Below are 17,486 nucleotides of genomic sequence, written 5' to 3'. Positions count from 1 at the left end.
CAGGTCCAAAGGCGATACCCCCATCTCCCCCAGACCCACTCCCCCTCCCATGTCCACATCCCAGTGAGGACACTTCCGTCCAGATCCTCATTCAAGCCAGACACATGGGGCCACTCCAGACTCTTCCTCTCTCACCTTGGTCCTCCCCCTGCTCAGCCAGGCCTGGACGCTTCCCCCGAAACAGCTCCCAAACCCCTGTCACTGCCACGGCTCCGGCTCTATTATCTCACCTCAGTTCTCAGTGCTCCCCTGACTGATGCCCAGCCTCGTATCTGGTGACTGTTTCCATCTTCTCCACCGGCCAGTGGACTGCTTGGGGCACACACAGTGGGTCTCAACTGTGCGTAGGGCCTGCCACACAGTAGGTGTTCAAGAAATGCTTGCTGCACGGAGGAATGAGTCAGGAGACACGGTGTCCAGTCCTGGTGCTGTTGCACTCACAGTGATCCAGGGGACCCTGCCTCCTCCCTGGCCTCACACGCCTCATCTGAAAACGGTCCCCGGTGGTCCCTTAGACAGCAGTTCTAAGATCCCTGTGAGGGCAGCTGATCTTCCCCTGAGTATCCCGCTCTAAGGGGCCAGGTGGGACGGCTGCATTGGCCGAGGGTCCCAGGCTGCACCGTGGCTCTCCCGAGGGGAGACAGGGAAGTTGAGATCAGATGCTTTTTTCTTTCCCTCTCTCCTCACCCTCAGCTCGTGTCCTTTTCTGAGCCTGGAACTCCTGGCTCTGAGTGGGGCCAGTGCCTACCCCACCTCCAGGCTCTTGCCACGGGAAGTGCGGCCCAGGGAGCAGCAGTGTGGGCATCGCCAGGGAGCCTGTTAGACATGCAGAACCTCAGGGCCCAGCCCAGGCCTGCTGAATCCTGTCTGCATTTTAACAAGGTCCCCGGGAGAGTCTTGCATGCGTCAGAGTTTGAGAAGCACTGATCTAGAAATGAGAGATGCAGACCGGAAGCAAAGAGGGGAGGAGGAAGCAGCAGGCAGGGCTCCTCTCTAGCGGCCTCCCCTCTCGGCCCCTCCTCACATTCCACATCTCAGCTCAGAGGTGCCTGTCCCTGCCCTCGGGACACAGAGCAGGTCCCTTCTCCTCCTCACTCCCGCATTCGCTATGGTATCACCTGCTATTTCCTTACTTTGTCACACGTTATTCTATTTTCTGTCTCTACCCCATTTCCCTCTCTGAAATAGAAATTCCATCTGACCTGGAAACTCATCTTCAGTTCGAGGCTGTATTCCTAGTGCCTGGCACATGGTAGGTGCTCAATAAATGTTTGTTGAATCAATAAATTGAATATGTGAAACTTGTCATTATAAACTTCCTGCTGCTACAACCTTTGCTCTTTGAACTAAGAAGTTTGTGAGACCATCTCATCCAATGGCTCTGTTTCATTCTTTGCATCGCCTGCCTCACCTCTCTGCTCCCTCCTTGCTGCTTCCCCACCTCCTGGGACCACCTCCAAGCCACCCCCACTCCCCAAGCCCTTGTCCCAGGTTCTGCTTTCAGGGGAGTTACAACAGGAGGGCTTGGAGTCTGCAGTGCGCCCTTAGGCCAGCGGGTGTGGGCATTAAGACCTTGGCAGGCAGGGGAGTCGAGGCAGCAGAGGAAGGCAGGAAGCAGAGGAGCAGGCTCCCTGGTTCCACTGGCAGTGTCTGTCACAGATGCTGCACAAACAAGCGCCTCCCTCAGTTAACTGGCGTCCAGTTGGCAGGGCACGGGGTGCAGTTAGAGAGTCGAGGTCAAAGGCTTCATGGCCTGGGTTTCAACCCCGCCCTTGATGGTCAGATCTGAGCCTGGGCAAGTTCCTGGACCTCTCTTTGCCTCCATTCAGTCCTATGCGCAATCAGGGTAACAGCGAAGACTAAATGAGTTAACCTGCATTACGGATGTAAGAGGTGAGCGCCATGAAGTGTTAGTGTTGTTATGACGCTTCCCCTCAATTCAGCACAGCTGCAGTGAGCTCCGAGAAGGGGCACACACTGGCTCCATCAGAGGGGGGCTGTAGGGCAGGCTAGAGGAACCCCGAGGAGGTCAGGTGGGGGCTGAGGAGCCCCAGGAGGTCGGGTGGGGGCTGAGGAGCCCCCCTGTAGGCAAGGGGAGAGCACAGAGCTTAACCCTGAGGAAGGAAGACGAGGAGAGCAGCACAGGTTTCCAGAACAGCAAGCCCACAAGGAGGAGGGAAGGTGCCTGGTGCAGGGACCGGCTGGGCGCACACTTCACGGGGTCGGCAGGAGAGCTGGCCGAGGCGTGAGCGGGGGCTGGACGGGCTGGGCTGTCCTGTGGCGCGGGCGGCGTGGGCTCCTGCTTCAGGGGCTGCCCTCGTGCCAGAGCCTCGTGGTGGCCTCGCTGCTGACACTGCATGTGGGAGCTGGAGCCAAGTGCTTGCCTCCCCGCCGCCCTGCTGCCGAAAACCGACGAAGAAGAGTAATACTTGGGAACTATTGAACTTGGAATCCAGACTGAGCATGTCCGATACTCATGAAATATTTGACCAACCTTAGACTCTAACTTACAGGTTCACTGCAGCTGAGTATTCTGGAAACTTCCAGAAGACAGAGATGTTCGAGGCTGACCTGATTCTCCCAGATTCGGCCTGGGTGGCAGGAACCTGATCTGGAAAAGACTGGAAAGTGATCTGGTTCTCAGGTTCTTCTGAGGAAAGCAGGAACCTGGGCGAGGCCCCTGGATGCTGGGTGGGTGAGGTGCGGAAGCAAAGCCTTCCTCTGTTGGCGTGTTCTCAGGTCCAGCTCAGGGGGACAGCACAGGGCCGGTCGGGGAGGCCTCGGGATCCCTGCGGCCATGACCAGACGCACCATTGGAGGGTCCGAGCAAAGGACAGGGGTGGTGACGATGCGCCCAGACCCTGCCTGGTGTGGCTGTGAAGGCCACGACCTCCTGCCCAGCTTGTTCCCCCAGCCGTAGCCAGTGCGGGGATGGCTGAGGGGGCAGGAGGGGGCCCTGCTCGGGAGTTCTCTGGGCAGGGTGATGAGGGTTGAACATGAGGAAGGACAGCACAGGGCTGTCCCACAGCTGCAGGGTGCCTGGGAAGGCTGATGAGTGAGTGGTGCATGTGCAGGCAGTGAGCTCCCCACCACTGTGGGGTGTGCAAGCAGAGGCAAAGTGGGCTCCTGCTGGGATGGTGAAGAAGGGCTCCCGCAGCCCAGCACACAGGAGACGTTGGGTTGGAGATCACTTCTGGGCTCTCCCTTTAGGCCTGAGGACCAGGACACCCCTGCCAAGGGCTGAGGTGTGACGTGGGTGTGGCTGGTCACCTCTGGCAGGTGCACAGCCCACAGGGAGAGTCCTGGGGCTTCCTACTGAGACCGATGTGGGCTTGGGAGGCTTCCACAGGCAGAGAGGTGCCAGGCAAGGAGTTGAGGGCTGGGGAAGAGGGCGGTGGGCACTGCAGTGCTCAGAGGCAGGGGGTGGGCTGGGGTGGCGCACGGCTCCGGGAAGGCCGGGCAGCTGAGAGGGGAGGCGCGGTGGTGAGGGCTGGAGACGCTCAGGGCCAGAGTGAACATGGCCTCACCTACCAGGACTCCTGGTGCCTCTTCCATGGCCAGGGGAGGCCCAGAAGCAAAGGAGGGTGAGATGCCTTTTTGCAGCTTTGGAGGAGGGCAGGGTGCGTTCTTGGGAAGGGGGAAGGCCTCCTACCGGAGGCTGCAGCAATGGGCCTGGCGTGGGTGGGCAGGCGAGATGTGAGCAGCAGCGGGAAGCTGGGGGGCATCCTGGGCTGGGGGACATCACCTCGACATACTTATGGAGGCAGATGCTGCCTGTCCAGCAGGCGGCGACCCGATGGGGCCACGTGGCCGTAGACCGAGCGAGTGCACATCCTGTCATTAAACAAGACATCCATTTCCTCTGACTGCAGACTGACTACCCCATGCAACGAGAAGAAAGCCGTGTGGGGTTTTTTTCCTCTGTAATGATAACTTCCAGATCCGAGAAAGATGCCGGCTGTCAATTCTGCCGGCCAGCGCAGTGCCTGCTCCGCCTCTCCCCTGGAGTCGCCGGTGCCATGTTAGACCGCAACAGGCGCAACTGCTTGTTTTTCCTTCAGTGCCGCAGGGGAGGAGGTCTGTTCTCCAGCAGCAGCAAAGGCAGAAAGCTTTCAAAGACGCAGCGAGAGAGCCCAGCCCCTTGGCTTTCAGACAACCAGATGAGCCCCCTCGCTCCTGCACCATGGCCCTGCTGGGAGGAAGGGCCCACCCCTGCCCTTCCCAACAGCTGGCGGGAAAGGGGGTCCCAGAGCAGACGGGACCTTGCAGATCATGAGGTCAGCCCCCATTCATGGATGGGTAAACTGAGGCTCGGAGAGAGAGCACATGGCTAGGGGCTAACCAGGTGCAGCAGAGTCTTGGCCAGACTGGATTCTAGACCAGCCGCAGCTGGCCTCTGGCGAGCTGTGGCCTTGGTGAGCTGGCACGCCCTCCTTGGCAAGTGGTAAAAGAAAGGGACCATTCCAGGCCTCTCAGCTTCTCTTTCCCACGTGAGCGCCTCTCACGTGAGGAGGAAGTCCTCGCCCTCATCTCGAGGCTCTGGGTAGGAGGGTGGACAAGCTGTCAGTGGTGTGGCGCCACCGTGGCAGGGAAAAGGTTGACAGAAGGGCCACATACTGAGGGCTGCAGAGACGTGGTCAAGCGTCCTTGCCTCAGTTTCCCCAACCACCCCAAGAAAACAAAATAGGCAAGAAGCCAGAAAAGAAGGAGTCTGGGCTCAGTCAGAAACCAGGTGCAGAGTTGGAGGCAGCTTGCTTGGCCATTTCCAGCTGGGCCGGCTCTAGTATTTGCTGCTTCTGGGTCCTGCTCCGGGTCCAGGTCTGTGCTCCGTCTTTGGCTTGTGTCTTAGCTCCACTCTGTTTCAAGGGGCAGGTGTGCAAGGGAGAGGCACCTAACCCGCACCGAGGTCCCTCCGCTGAGACGGGCTCACGTCTCCCCAAGCTGTGTGATTCATAAAGCAAGGCTGTGAGGTGCTCCGGTAATTGTTTAATTCTTTGAAAGTGTTGGTGTACACACTCCACAAGGGCAGAGACTGTCCATATTTGACACTATTAATATATCCCTGATGCCCAGCACAGTGCCTGGAACACACTAGGTACTCAATAAATAATTGCTGGGTGATTAAAATTATCCCCATTTTACAGATGTGGGCGCTGAGGCTCAGAGAGGTTAAGGAACCTGCCTAGGGCCACACAGTAAGTAAAAGGCAGGATGGGTGAGTGGGTGAGTGCGGTCGGCTCACATGCTAGGTGCCTAGACGGGCGCTGTACACCAGGGTGGAGGGGCCATGGAGGCGGCTCCCAGAGTCTGCATAACTTCATAGACAGACAGACAGATAGACGACCTGGGCTTGAGTCCCAGCTCTGCTGTGCAGGTGTCATGACTGGGCTTTCAGTCTATAAGCTGGGTGACCATCAGAGGAATAAATGAGAGACTAAGGAGAAGAATGTGGCCCGGGCCCTGGCCCGAAAGGGTCTCCGTGAGGGGTGTCTCTCATTCCCAGGATTGTCCTCCGGGCTGGAAGCGCTGCTGGCAAAAGGGCTTGTCTTCCTTCTAGGAAAATTTCCTCCCACGTCTGAGAATTGGCCCCTGCCATGGTGAGGAGAGGTGACGTTTCAAAAAAGCATCCTGGGTGGTGTTAGCATGGAGGACTCTGCTGCAGGATAGAACCCGCAGGCCTAGCGCACCCCTGCAGCTCTTCCCTCCCCTGCCCTCCATAGCGCCGCCCGCCCCCCCTCCCTGAATGCCCAGCAAACAGTCCCACCTTCCTTCGCTCTTATCACTGCCCTCCTCAGACGTCCCTCCTCTCTGTCCCCCCAGAGCTGGTCTCAACACCAGCCCCTGTCCTGTCCATCCCAGGAGCCCTCCCTGAGCCCAGCACTTGGCTGCCCACAGCACTCACTGCCGCAGCAATACTTACTCCACACGCCCATTCATGTAAGAATTATGTATTGAGCACCTGCTGTTTGCAGGCAGTGAACAAAGGCAACAAAAATAAAATTCCCGCCTTCTAAGTAGGACTTCTATGTTGGGCGAAATAGGTCAAAAGATGAAAAGCCAAGAAATAAGTAAAGGTATATACCAGACGGTGATACGTTAGGAAAAAGAAAGCAGGGGGTGGAGGGGATGTGAGTGAAGAATGGGTTTTGCCATTTTAAGTAGCGGGAGTCTTGCATCCGGTTCCCTAGAAGCAGAGTCTGAGATGAGGCTCTGGCGTGTGGTGTGTTGAGGGAGGCTCCAGGGGAGGGAGCGAGGGAAGCAGGGCAGAGCAGGGCATGGCCTTGGCTGGAGTCGGCTCAGCTGGTCCTCGGCAGCTGCGAGGCATGGAGCACACAGTCCGCCCTTGCAGCCTTCGCATCCCGTGTCCGTGAGCCAGTGGCTGTGGGCTGTACCCAGCAGCGGAAGGTGGGAGGTAGAGGAATCTCCCAGGCAGGGCCGCTGTCATTCCACAAGGACAGTGTCTGGCGTGAGGGGAGGCTGGTGAGGGCTGGTGCCCCAGCCTAAAGAAAAGGGACCTGGGTGGGACACACCAGCATTCACTGCAGGGTGGCTAGGGAGGTCCTCGATGACATGGCATTTGAGGCAGGAGCTGAGAGAGCGAAGTGCCTCCGGCACAGGGAGTCCCCAGTGCAAAGTCCTGAGATGGGAGAGTGCCCAGCAAGTTCCAGAACAGCAAGGAGGCCAGTGCCGTGGAGCAGGGTGAAAGAGGAAGAGGGTGCTGGGAGTGTGTCTGTGTGCACGTGTGTCTGCATGGATGCACGTGCATCCCGTGTGTGTGGAGAGCCTTGAGGGCCACTGTAAGGCCCATGGCTCTTACTCTGAGTGAGGTGGGAGCCATTGAATGTGCTTGAGCAGAGGAGTGACCTGATCTGACTTATCCTTCAAGGTTGGCTGAAGGGGGCCTCTGCTTGGGCATCTGGCTGCTGCCCTCCCCCCGCTGCCACGCACACCTAGGACTGTGCACAGCGGTGTTTACCAAAGCTGTCTTAGCAGGGGCAAGAGGCAGGGGATGCGAAGAGAAGGGGAGGGGTGAGGCCACAGTAGGGTGGTGGTCCGCCTGGGTTCCGGACGATTGATCGGGCACGTCATTGTGGACAAGCAGTCAGGAAGGGACTCACCGGAGAATCAGAATCACCCTCAGTCCTCGGCCTCAGCTCAGAGGGCTTTGGAAGTGATGCCCTGAATAATTAAAAAGAGATTGTGTGCTCCTCCCTCCTCCTGCCGCTGGGGAGGCATATTCATCTGCAAATAAATTAAAACCAAATCTAGCAGTTTGCGTGACTCAAGCTATGGTGTGAGCTGGCAAGTTCCTTGCAGAAGAAGCCTGCAGACCCTCTGTGGTTATGCTAATGCCCTGCTCAGAGGTGCACACTGCGCAGTGTCTTCTGTCTCCTGGCCGCAGCGGCTCTCTTCTCTCTGTTCTGTGCTCGCACGCTCTGAGCCCGGAGTATGGGAGTGTCATCCATGCAGATGAGGCAAAGGGAATTATCTGGGTAATTATGTTCCCTTTCATTACTAAGAAGAGACAGATCTCTGTTGGGAGTCGGGGGCTGTCTAGAGGGACCACTCCGTGGTTCTCTAGCTCCTCTCACTTGCCGAGTGGCACTGGGCAAGCCCTTCGCCTCGTGGGGTCTCGGTCTACCATCTGGGGAACGGGAGGAGGTTTTGGCTGATCTACGCTCCAGGAAGAGGTGCCAGGACTGAACAGGTTGATGTGACAGGGGTTCAACAACAAAAAAATGTGGCTATGCAAATTTGAGGTGGAATTGTATGATGCAACCTAAAAATATCAACAGACACCAGGCTGCTGCTTCTGGGTGAACCATCTGAAGTCCCACATTTGTCACCCCTCAGCAGCCATTCTTCCCTGGGAGAAGCAGCCATTTCGGTGAACACCGGCAGGAGTTCTGGCTCCAGAAGAGCCTTCGAGAGGCCTTGGGGTCCAGGCCTCTATCTCAGAGCAGGACCCAGTGGCCTCTGCCCCAGGCCTGCTGGTGACGGTGGCGCTGGCCCAATCTCTGCCTACCCCCAGCCAGGATACTTCCTATGTGAGAGAAGCCAGGGGCACTGTTTGGGCCTAGAAGGCCAAGGAGGAGGTGTCCTGGTCCCACCTGCAGGCTCTCCAGGTTGGCAGAATAACTTGCTGTAGGGCCTGTGGCCTCCCCTTGCTAAGAATCATTGCACCTCGTATTATCCTGATAGAGACGACTCAGAGAGGAGGAGTGGGAACTCCCCCCTCATACACACACACGCACACACACACACACACACAGGAAAGAGGTCCTATTCTTCCCTCCCGGCTCAGGGCTCCAGCTACCTTGCCCGGTGTGTCCCCACACACAGAGCACTCCACTCCCCAGAGGTGTGACCTCCCCAGTCCAGCAGCCAAAACCAACTACACCGCTCCAATGAATCGGCCCTTTAGGAGACAGTGGACTTGGGCAGAGCCAGGCCTGGCTGGAAGCATAAGGGGTGTTGGGTTAGGTGTGCTGAGCTGGGAGGCTGCAGAGGAAGATTTATCCCCCTTAACATCTGCTTAGAGGGACAGAACCCTCTAGAACCCTGTGCCCCCTACCAGCCCCGAGGGAGCTGGAATCTGACCAGATGGAGTTGCTCCCAGCTACCTGCCCAGGGGAGGACTATCTGGGCAAACTTTGCTTTCGAGTCCTTGCTGGGGGTGGGCCCCCACAGTGGGCCATGGCAGTGACAGCTGTCCATTACGAAGCACCTCTGTGTTGCTGTGACTTTATTTCCATTCTCTATTAGTCCCCACTGGAGTTAGGTGCCATTATCCTGATTTGACAGAAGGTAACTAAAAGTTGGTGAAATCAAGAATTTGCTGACACTCACCCAGCTGCCCCTACACCACCATCCTTGCAAGAATGGAACCTGTCGGTGTGAGCCTCCCGGGGCTGCGGTCACAAGCATCACCAATAGGTGGCTCCAACAACAGAAATGTGTCCTCTTGCCTTGGTGGAGGCCGGAACTGTCCGCAGAGCCTCACTGCCTCCAAAGGCTGCAGGGGAGGATCCAGCTCTGGTGGCTCCCGGGTTCCTTGCTGGTGGCAGCGTAATGCCAGCCTCTGCCTCTGTCTCCACGTGGCCTTCCCCTCTGTGTCAGTGTCTTCTGTGCTGTCTCTGGTAAGGACACTCATCACTGGATTCGGGACCCATCCAGGAGTCCAGGACGACCTCCTCTCAAGATCTGTGCCTTAATCACATCTACGAAGACCCTATTGTCAACAAGGTCCCCTTCTGAGGTTCTAGGGGAAGACTCATCACTGTTCACCCCACTGCGCTCTACAAGGGCAAGGATTTTGCCTTTGTTCACTGATACATTCCAGGAAATTAGAACAGTGCCCAACTCCTGAGAGGTGTTAAATGAATAGTTCTTGAATGGGTGAATAAACGTATGAATAAACAGTGACAAAACTGAGATTCCAAACCTGGTCGGCCAGCCTCCAAAACCCCTCATGTGAGATTTCCTCCATTTCTTAGATTCCTAGCCTCCAATCACTCAGCATCTTTACCTTTAAAAACTACTGATTTTCTGAATCTAATCATGAGGAAACACCAGACAATTCCAAATGGAGGGACATCCTACAAAATGACTGACGTGGGCTCTACAAAAGTGTCAAGGTCGTGAAGGACTAGGGAAGGCTGAGGAACTGCCCCCGATTAAAGGACAGCAAAGAGACACAGCCAGCAAATGCAACACACAATCCCGGGTGGGGTCCTGGGTAGGAAAAAAGTAGCTAGAAAGGACATCGGTGAGACCATTGGCAAAATTTGAATATGGAACATACGCTTTAGCTAATCTTATTCTGTCAGTGTTATAGTTCTTGATTTTAAACGTTGTGCTCTGGTATGTAAAGGAATGTCTTTGTTGTTAGGAAACGCATCCTGCACTACTTAGGGCATAACGTACTGTGTATATTTTGTGTGTGTGTGTGTGTGTGTGTGTGTGTGTGTGCGCGCGCGCACAAAGAGGGAATGAACGATAATGCAAAGGCAGCAAAATGCTAACAATTAATGAACCTGAGTGATGGGTGTAGGAGTTCTTGGTGTTTTTCTTGTAACTCTTCTGTAATTTGAAATTGCTTTTTAAAATGATGTTAAATTTGAATAGCTCACACAGGAACACATAACAAAATTCAAGCAGTAGAAAGGATCCCCAGGCTCCCAAAGGCGACCACTGCTGCCAGCCTCTTGGGGGTCCTTGCACCCTTTCCTCACCTGCTGACACCCAGTAGCAGCAGCAGGGGACGGAGGGGAGTGGGGATGGAGGGAGCAGCTCTTGGGGAAGAGGGAAAGGTCTGTGCCCAGCCCCAAGGGAGGCTGATAAGGCTCCTGCTTTCGTTCTGGGAGGGAGGTGCAGGTGGAAGGCAGGTGCACACAGGAGGGGGAGCACACAGGAGACAGGACTCCCCTTACCGGACTCCCCAGCCCCAGCTCTGAGTTCTGCCCGCCCCTCCAGCCCCTGCTCTCACTGATGCTCCGTGCATGCAGCTACCACCCAGGGTAGCGCTTAGGTTCCCCATCGGTGGTCCTCTCCTTGGGAGGGTACCGCCCCCTCCAGAGGGGTATTTTTTATTATCAAAGTGCCAAGAGAGTGCTAGTGGTATTTAATAGCCAGGACAAGAGGCACAGAAAGTGCTGAATTACCTGGGAAGATTTGTTCTCACACCCTCACACCAACGTCAGCCCTTGAGACACATAGTAACAACGGTTAATCACACCAGGTCACACCGCCATGCCTTTGCACACGCCGTGCCTTCTGCCAAGGGCGATTTCCCTCCCTGCCGGTCTGATTTCCTCATCCCCCCTGCACACACAGAGGAGGAGTTTGGGAGCCATTGACAATCCCGGATCATGGTGGGTGAAGGGGAGCTCCCAGCTGACTGTAGCTCACGGCGTTTGCCTATGGCTTGCCTGGCCGGGGCTTCCTTTCTCCTGGGAGCTGGGCCTTGGAGAGAGGAGCTTTCGTGAAAAACACACAGCCTTTCCTGGTCTGTGCCGTAGTGTGGGCTCCAAGTCAATAAACTGCACCAGGAAAGCCTTTCCAGGGAAAAACCCCACAGATCACTGAAGATTGCCCAGTGGGAAATAAACTCAGAACCTTAGCTGGGGGCTGATGGTGTGTTCAGCCCTGTTCTTAGGACTCTATGTGTATATCTCATTTAATCACCATAGTGCCATGAGTAGATATGATTAGATTCTTCCCAATTTATAGATAGGAAAATAGCACAGAGATGTCAAGTAACTTTCCCAAGGTCACACAACTAGTAAGCCATAGTGTGGGGATATGATTTCCTATTCTCTAACGCCAGAGCTCATGTTCATAGGGAGCTTGCAGCAGGACCTCCCATCTAGGGTTTGTAGCTCACGGACCCCCAGCCTGAGGGTGAGGCTGGGTCCTGAAGCACCAGTGTTCAGCCCAGCTCCTGTTTTGGAGCAGGCGGTACAGACAGGCCCTTGTCCTTGGGCGGGGTGGGTGCCCACCTGAGGCCCGAGATAGGCGCTACCTTGCTGCATCCCTGTGCCCTCATGCCCATGCCAGGCGGGCTCAAGGCAGTCTGCTCTGGCAGCTCAGAATCATCTGGAGTTCTTCCCTCCACTGGGTCCCCCCAGCCTACAAAGAGCCCACCAAGGTCCCTAAAGGATGATCCGACCTAGGTTGGTGGAACAAGGAGTGGAGCCTCCTCTGCCCTCCCCAGTAATGCCTCCCATTGCTTTCCCAGCTCCAAACTCCCCGGGGCGGGGGTCGAGCCCTGCAGCCTAGTGGTCTCTGTATTCAGCCAGGTCCTCATCTCCGGGCTTTTGTACCATTCCCTCAGCTGAGAACTCCTCTCTGCCCCTGAGCCCAGAGATGAGAAATACGGAATGAACTGTCTGGGGAGAGTCACGAGAAGGGAGGGGAATGGGGCAGGATGGAAGATGGGGCCAGATGAGGACAACGGGTCTAGAGGGGCTTAAACATTACCCTGATGCAGGGAGGGAGCGGATCAGGACCGCAGTTGATGGCCTTGGCTTCTAGGAGGGGTGAGGGTCTCCCTGCCCACAGCCACACAGGTCTTGGCCCTTCTTAGTGTCTCAGGCCTCCCTGCTCTGTCTGGCCCTAGGCTTGAAGCCGGACCGTTTCTTGCCACCTGCCCCCCTCCCCTCCCCTCCATCCCATCCCTCCCATCCCCTCCCCAGGAGGCTGAACTGGGCAGATGAGCTCAGTCACCACTTCAGAGGTGAGTGGCTGGCCAGTCTGAGTCCCCAAAGCTGAGCCGTGGCAAGCAGAGAAAGCTGACCTCTGATGCCCACTTGGCCCCTCCTCCCTCAGCCCCACAGAGCTGGGGACGACCACCTCTTGATTCCAGCCTGGGGCTGTCTCTAGGGTGGTGGGCGCCAGGGAAGGCAGTGCAGGCAGCCAAGCAACGGGCAGCCTATGCCCCGTTGCACTGGGTGCCCCTGCTCAGAGCCCCACAGCAGCAAGGAGCGGAGCCAGAGTGGGAGCCAGAGGAAGAGGGGCAGGGAGGAGAGGGGGATGTCTTGGTTTGGATTTCCCCAAAAGCAAATCCCGAGACCAGAATACAAGTTCATATTTTGGAGGTGATCTCAGCAATAGATGGCATTGACTCTCTGAGTAAGTAGAGCTTAACCATGCTGGGAACTCTAGAGGGATGGGCAGTGTAGGACACATGCCTCCCAGTCATCCCACCTGCGGGCGAGGACTGGGGTTGGTGATACACCGTCCATCACCTGCTGGTCATAGGTTGGCTCCAGAAATCTTTAACTCTCTAGGCCTTGGCTTGGCACGTTTGTGGAGAGGAGGCTCTGGCTGTCAGAGAAAGTTCTCAGGCAAAGAAGTGCAAATATTTGCAGCACCACAGGGAAAGGGACACATGGAGAGGAAAGGAAAATGGTCCAGGGCATTTCCTGGTCTTCTAACGGATTTCTGACCATGGGGGTTACACCCTCAAGTTTGCCCATGTTAGGTGATGGCACCATTCCGGCCCATATCCAGCAGACAGTCTGTCACCCAGCCCAGCCTAAAGGGAGTCTGTCTGCAGCAGGAGAGGAGCAGTGCTGATTTCTTCTGACCCTGTAATGATGGTTCTGCAAGAAGGCAGCTGTTGCGACACAGGCTGGTCCTGAGCTCGAGGGTGGGAAGGCAGATCCCAGGCTGATCTGTTGTTCTGGTGGTACCTGGCTCCCTTCCTCCCACATGCCAGTAGAGCTCACGCCCTGCTTCTAGAGAACTCCAGGACCTGGGAGGTTGCAGCTGAAGGGCCCTTCTCCCAGCCCGCAGCTGCAGAGATGCAGGAATGGAGGATAAGAAAGGGGAAGAGGCATTTGCAGGGTCTCACAGCCAGTTGAAGCTGTTGTTTTTCAGGCTGTCAACTAACTGGACAACAATGTCCCTGCAGCCAGTCATCAAGGAACTGTTCCTGATTGCTGCTGCAACAAATTACCATGAACTAGATAGCTTAAAACCATGCATTATTCTCTTACCATTCTAGAAGTCAGAAGTCCAAAATGGGTCTCCCTGGGCTAAAAATCAAGGTGTCAGCAGGGCTACACTCCTTCTGGAGGGTCTTGGGAAGAATCTGTTCCCTTGTCTTTTCCAGCTTGCTGAGGCCGCCCACAGTCCTTGGCTGGTGGTCCCTCCCACATCTTCAAAGCCAGCAACATGGGGCCAAATCTTTCTCATACTGCCATCTTTCTGGTTCTGGCTCTCCTGCCCCTTCTGCTACTTGTAAGGATTCTTGCGCTTACAGTGAGTGGATCCATCTGGATAATCTAGGATAATCTCCCCATGGCAGGTCAGCTGGTTGGCAACTGCTCTGGCTTAAATGTGTCCTTTCCAAAGGTCACACGCTGACGCGGATTCCCCACTGCGGTGGTGTTGGGAGATGGGGCCTTTTGGGGAGTGATCAAGTCATGAGGGCTAGTGCCTTATAAATGGACTGCAGGGAGCTAGCTTAGGCCCTTTTTGCCCTGTTGTTCTTCCGCCATGTGGGGACACGGCATTTGTTCCCTATGGAGGGTGCAGCAACAAGGTGCCATCTTGAAAGCAAAGACCAGGCCCTTGCCAGACAGTGAAACTCCCGGTGCCATCATCTTGGACTTCCAGCCTTCAGAACTGTGAGAAATAAATTTCTGTTCCTTAGAAATTACCCAGTCTCAGGTATTTTGTTATAGCAGCACAAAAGGACTAATTAATTCCATCTGAACCTCACTTTCCCTGTGCCATGTGACCTAATGCTCACAGGTTCTGAGATTAGGATGTGGACCTCTTTGGGGCCATTCTTCTGCCTACCACCATGGGCGGCCAGAGGCCTGAGAGATCGTTTTTGAGCAGAGAAGAGATGACAGAACCCAGCCAAGCCCAGAGTAGAGGGACGGAGAGGACGAGTGGGTGAGGACAAACAGACAGCTGAGCATGGTTCAGAGATACTGGCCAAGTGGGTGCCCTGCCTGGGAAGTGTGGGTGTGTTTGCTGTGTGTGTCCTGTCTGCGTGCGGTGTGTGTGGTGTGTGTGCACGTACACATACACGTCTCGGGGAGTGTGTGCCCATGCACGTGCAATCCTTCCTTACCCTTCTAACTATCTCATTGCTGACTTTTCCAAGGGGAAATATGAGCAGGGATTTGAAGGGCAGGGCAGCGAGCTGAGCTCCATCACTCTGTCCCTAGTAAGCAGGACCCCCACTTTGGCTGGAGGCAGGCCCCACTCCCCCAGGTCCTGTCTCTGCCCAGGTGAGAGGCTGCATACCCACATGGGCTCTGGGCAGGGCTGAGCGCTGTGGCAGGGATGGAGGTGGGGTGGAGAGGAAACTTCTCCCCACAGCAGGCCTGGTTTCTATGGCATTGGGGTCAGTGTCCCCGCCCAGGGCACACACAGAAAGAAAGTGGCACGGAACAGGATCATGCTTCCCCACACGAAGGGCAGAACAAGTTCTTTGTTGAGCACAACAATGGGCCACCTACTACCTGCGCCACCAGAAGGAGGCTGAGTCACATGTGCAGCTGAGGTCCCCCCCAGACCCCACCGCAGGCAGCAGAAACAGCATGGGGTGGAGCTCACCTGCCCTGGATCAGCACACCTGGAAGCCAGGGAACACCAGGGTGGACAGACACCCACCACAGGCTACACCCCCTGGAGGCACACGGGGAGACTGAGGCCCAGAAAGGTCACAGGCTGGGTAGGGTAGAGCCGTGGTGGAATCTGAGCCTCCTCTTTGGTTCTTGCTGCTCTTCTCCATGAAATAACAAAATAACAACAGGAAACAGCTGAGGACCCCTGGTCCAGCATGGTCTGGGTACACAGGAAGCCTCAATGAACACCGAATGGTTGGGCGAATGGATGGGTGAATAGACACAGACAGGGAGGGAGGAAGGGAAGGAGGAAAGGAGAGAAGGAAGAGTGGATGGATGTATGGATGGATGGGTGGGCGAATGGGCACTCATCTAAAAGATTCTGAGTAGAGTTGAGGCATGCACTACACTGTCTCATCTTGGAGCTAAACATGCCAGTGTGAGCTTTGGGAAGGATTCCATGAATACCTATTCATTAATTCAAGGCAGAGTAAGCGGTGGTCCTCAGGAGTCAGGCTGCCTGAATTCAAATTCCTGTTCCAAGACCTCCTAGCTGTGTGACCTTGGGAAACTTACTAAACCTCCCTGAGGAGTCTCAATTTCCTCATTTGTAAAATGGGACTAATGAGAGTACCAACTCATGGGTGGTTGTGAGGATTAAATGAGATTATTTATGAAAAGTGCTTAACACGGTGCTTGGTGGATAGAAGGAACTAAATGTTAGTTATGATTATGATTACAAATACCTATTAATTTCATGGCTGCTTATCACATACTTTTCTTTATCAACAATGGTAAGATAACAGCGATAATGCCCCAGTAGTTCCATTTCACTCAGTGTAAAGGCCAATAGCCTTGCCATGATCCCCAAGATCATGTGTCATGACCTTGCCCCCTCTTCTACCTCTCTCCCTCTTGTCCCCTCTGCTCTTGCCACACTGTGCCTCAAACATGCCAGACCTACTCCTGCCCAGGCCCTGGGCACCTGCTCCCTGCCAGGTTCTGCCCCCAGCCAGCCTCGGGGCTCACTCCCTCACCTCCTTCGAGTCTTTGTTGAAATGTCCCCTTCTCAGTGAACTCTTCCCTCGCCCCTCTTAACTGCACCATCTGCCCCATCCCTGGCACTGCCTTCTCTGCTCTACTTCCCCATGGCACCTGCCTCCATGTGACCATGCACTTGACTTCGTCATCTTCTTTCTTGATCGCTTCCCACGCAGAATCTCAGTCCCATGAGGGCAGTGACTGACATCTCTCCTGTTCCCTGCACAGAGTAGGCACTCAACAAACAGTTGTTGAGAGAATAAACAATATATCATGAGGATGTTCCAGGCCTTCCTGTCTGTGTCCAAAATCCCAGTGATTGAAGTTGAAAGGAGACAGGTGTCCAAATGGAAGTAGAAACAATTCTCATGGAAGCCCAAGAGGACATCATGGAGGAGGTGGCCTTTGCCCTGAGCCTGGGAGGGTGGGGAGGATATCCTTAGGTAGAGCTGGGGGAGGGGGACATTGCAGGCTGTGGTTGACATCGGTCAAGTTCCTGCAGAGAAGGGGAAGGATCTAAGGACCTGTAGCACAGGAGTCCCCTGAAACAGCCCAGCTCCTATTTCAGGGAAAGGGTGGAGAATGCTGTGCAGGTGATAGCAGAGCCACAAGCGAAGTTTTTGCAGAGAATGTAGGGAAGGGAGCCAGGTCAGAGGCAGCCCTAGAGGATCTTATCCCAGACAGGCAGGCAGACACCAGAAAGATGCCAGCAAGATGCCTGGCCTGCACCTGAGGAAGCTTAAAAGCCAGCTTTCCTGCCTGCCCAAGCCTTAGAAAGTCTGGGTTCTCAGCCCACGCTGGAGCTAGAGTGAGGCAGAAAGTGCGCTGGGGTGGGTGAAGCCTAGATGAATTAGACTTCTAGCCTAGCCCACCACCCATTTGCAGGACGCTGCCCACTCCAGGCAGGGCACAAAGGAGGCTGCTGGCATGGGAGGCCTGGCCTGGAGATCCAGCCCCACTCTGCCCCCACTGGTCTGAGCTTGACAGGGGCTACGGGATGGGGCAGCCTGCACTGAGCCTTGACTCTGGAGTCAGAGGGGACCCCCAAATTCCGAACCTAGCTTTGCCACTTAGCTGTTCTGAGCAATGCCTTGAAGGTCTCTGAGCCTTACTTCCCTGGTCTGGGAGAACAACTGGCCCAGGCTGGGCCAATCTGGGGTATAGAATTGGGATTCAGAAAAACTTGGGGTAGTTGAGGATTTGGGGACTCAGGACGCTCTTCTGGGGCAATCTCATAAGAGTCCATGAACATGGAAAAGCAGAGAAAGCTGATTTGCAGGGAGAGAGGGAGGAAGTCCAAGGGAGACCAGCAGGGCGAAGGGGGACAGCCTGGGTTATTGACGGCTCTTCCCAATC

The sequence above is a fragment of the Propithecus coquereli genome, unplaced genomic scaffold, assembly GCF_000956105.1.
Source record: "Propithecus coquereli isolate 6110/MARCELLA unplaced genomic scaffold, Pcoq_1.0 Scaffold156, whole genome shotgun sequence".
NCBI lineage: Eukaryota > Metazoa > Chordata > Mammalia > Primates > Indriidae > Propithecus > Propithecus coquereli.
The sequence above is the reverse complement of the archived record's forward strand: the minus strand, read 5'-3'. Positions refer to the sequence as shown.